The following is a 3,284-nucleotide window of genomic DNA, read 5'->3' on the forward strand; positions in this document are numbered from 1 at the left end:
CCTTGTTCATTGTGGCACTGACTGTTCACAGTAGCCAAGATGTGGGAACAACCTAGATGTCCATCAGCAGAGGAATGGATAAAAGTGCTCTTGATGATAAGGAGGTAGTGTGTAGACAGGGAGAGATCTTACCCTCCAAGTCCTGGCTTCTAATGATGTGAATTTTTCAACAGTTAGTTCAAATCCAGGTATTATTTCTAGAAATTGATTCCATGGGAATCATGTGCCAAAGTGGGAATACGTTGCTTTGGAGCAATAATAGCTATTATATATGAGTGGTAGGCACTTTGCACTCATCTCACTTAATCCTCACAATAACCCTCTGAGGGACACAATATTATTATTATTTTACAGATTTTGCAGGGATTAATTAACTTGCCCAAAGTCCCATAGTGAGTGTGTTGCAGAGCAGGGGTCTGAACTTAGACTGTCTTGGCCTTGACAAGGAAAATACATTTTTAAAAAATGCTAACACTTCAAAAAAATATTTATTTATTTATTTATTTATTTAATTTCTTTATTTTCTTTAATTTTTTGGCTGCGTCAGGTCTTTTTTTTAAATAAATTTATTTATTTATTTTTGGCTGTGTTGGGTCTTCGTTGCTGTGCGTGGGCTTTCTCTAGTTATGGCGAGCAGGGGCTACTCTTTGTTGCAGTGCGCAGGCTTCTTATTGCGGTGACTTCTCCTGTTGCAGAGCATGGGCTCTAGGCACGTGGGCTTCAGTAGCTGCAGCATGCAGGCTCAGTAGTTGTGGCTCGTGGGCTCTAGAGCACAGGCTCAGTAGTTGTGGCGCACGGGCTTAGTTGCTCCACAGCATGTGGGATCTTCCCGGACCAGGGCTCCAACCCGTGTCCCCTGCATTGGCAGGTAGATTCTTAACCACTGCGCCACCAGGGAAGTCCCTTTTTTTTTTTTAACATCTTTATTGGAGTATAATTCCTTTACAATGGCGTGTTAGTTTTTCCTTTATAAAAGTGAATCAGCTATACATATACATATATCCCCATATCCCTTCCCTCTTGCGTCTCCCTCCCTCCCTCCTTATCCCACCCCTCTAGGTGGTCACAAAAAATATGGAACGCTTCACGAATATGCGTGTCATCTTTGAGCAGGGGCCATGCTAATCTTCTCTGTATTGTTCCAATTTTAGTATATGTGCTGCCGAAGCAAGCACTGCGTCAGGTCTTAGTTGTGGCATGCGGGGTCTTCGTTGAGGCACGCGGGATCTTTTGTTGCAGCACGGGCTCTTTGTTGTGGCTCACGGGCTTCTCTCTAGTTGTGGCGCACGGGCTCCAGGGTGCGTGGGCTCTGTAGTTTGCCGCACGCAGGCTCTCTCGTTGAGGCACGTGGGCTCAGTAGTTGTGGCGCGCGGGCTTAGTTGCCCCGCGGCGTGTGGGATCTTAGTTCCCCAACCAGGCATCGAACCCGTGTCCCCTGCATTGGAAGGTGGATTCTTTACTACTGGACCACCAGGGAAGTCCCCAAAAATATATTTAATTGAAACACATGAACAGTAACAATGTCAGTAACTCCCGTACTGCAGCTCAGTGTGCCTGGTTTTCTTAGCTTGTGAGCTCAGGCAAATCTATACTCTGAAGTCTGCAGTTACAGCTGCAGAAAGACATGCATGTGGTGTCCTTGTCTGAAAAGACCTTCCATAGAGGAGTTAGTGACATTTTGGTTCTTCTACTTTGCCTGCCTTTGGACTGTTTATGCCCCGCCTCTGGCCTGGCTTCCTGAACCTTTACTGAGGAGTGCTGTAGAGTGGTGGAGAAAAGCATGGACTCTGGCATTGGATGGACCTGGGCTGAACTCTCATTTCTGCCATTCTCAGACTGAATCTCAACGTCCTCATCTGTAAAATGGGGCTCCTTTGAAACAAAGGGCACCTTCTTCATGTGGCTGCCTTGAGAATTGAATGAGATAATATATGTAAAGTGCCTAGCATGGTCTAGAGCAGCACTGTCCAATGGAACTTTCTACATCGATGGAAATGTTCTATATTCGCACAGTCCAATATAGTAGTAATTGGCCACATATGGTATTAAGCACTTGAAATGTGGCTAGCATGCCTAAGGAATTAAATTTCTTATTTTAATGTGAATTTAAAATATAAATATAAATTTAAATAGCCACATGTAGCTACTGGCCACCATATCGGATAGTGCAGCTGTAGATACAGAGCTAAATCATCAATGAATAAATTTTTTTTAATTATTATGCAGATATTTTGCTTCGTTCACTGATCTGACTTACTTCCTGGACTCTGGACCTATTTCTTGCGTAAATGGAGTAAGCACAGGATTTCAGGGAAAACTTCATCAAGGAGGGGATGGCTGAGCTGAGTTTTAAAAAGTAAGAAGGAGTCAGGCTGGTAGAAAGGATGGTCCAAGGAGTGGCAAGGAAGGGCATACCAGCATGTGCCAAGGTGTGGGGCATATGGGACAATATGGTGTGCTCAAGGAATTGCAAGGAGCTTGGGACGGCGCCCAAGAGGAAAGGGGATAGAGGCGAGACTGGAGAGGTGGTAAAGGCCAGATCGTGGGCTTGATGCCACATCTCGAGCAACACGGAGCCACTGAAAAGTGTTTTAACCATGAGAATGACACAATCACATTTGTGTTTAAGAAAGATCTTTATGAATGTAAGGTGGAGAGTATATTGATTTCATAGGAAAAGGGCAAGACTGGAGGCAGAGAGAATAATTACGAATCTAGGGCAGTGCTATAGGCAAGAGTTCTGTTTTGGACATATTCAGTTTTATGTGCCTATGTAACAGTAACATGGAGATATCTAGTACTCTGTTGGATATTTTGATAAAGGCTTGTAGTGCTCACCCATATCTGGTTCTCCTATTCTTATCAGCACACTGGAGGATTCCACTTGAAGATGGGATCTTGTGACTACTTCTAACCAATGGGCTGTGAGTGGTAATAATGTGAGTTGCTTCTGGGCCAAAGTATTTATTTAGCAGTATAATTCTCCAGTCTGTCTTCCCCTGTTGCATTGACCAAGCTGGCTGAGTATCCCATCATGTGTAGGTACAGGATAATGGCATTTCCATCAGCCTGAATGCTGGAGGACAGTGCTTTTTAATGTTACGGGATCTATATTTCCCATACAGCATATGTAAGAAATCAACTTTTGTTAAACCACTGAGGTTTTTGAATTGTTTAAAACAAATTTGTAACCTATTCCATCCTGACTAATACAAAGCTGCATGTCTAAAGCTCAGGAATGATATCTGGGCTACACATGGAGATTGGGAATCACTGATATATAG

At 43.6% G+C, this 3,284-nt stretch overlaps 1 non-coding gene across 1 annotated transcript; it reads right to left on the reverse strand.

The window, feature by feature from the left end:
• Window positions 1–1,068: 1,068 nt before the first annotated feature.
• On the reverse strand, window positions 1,069–1,175 carry LOC133082834 (U6 spliceosomal RNA). The gene has a single exon (XR_009699050.1). It is a non-coding gene; the product is annotated as a U6 spliceosomal RNA (small nuclear RNA).
• Window positions 1,176–3,284: the final 2,109 nt, after the last annotated feature.

This window comes from Eubalaena glacialis, chromosome X, assembly GCF_028564815.1.
Source record: "Eubalaena glacialis isolate mEubGla1 chromosome X, mEubGla1.1.hap2.+ XY, whole genome shotgun sequence".
Taxonomy (NCBI): Eukaryota; Metazoa; Chordata; class Mammalia; order Artiodactyla; family Balaenidae; genus Eubalaena; species Eubalaena glacialis.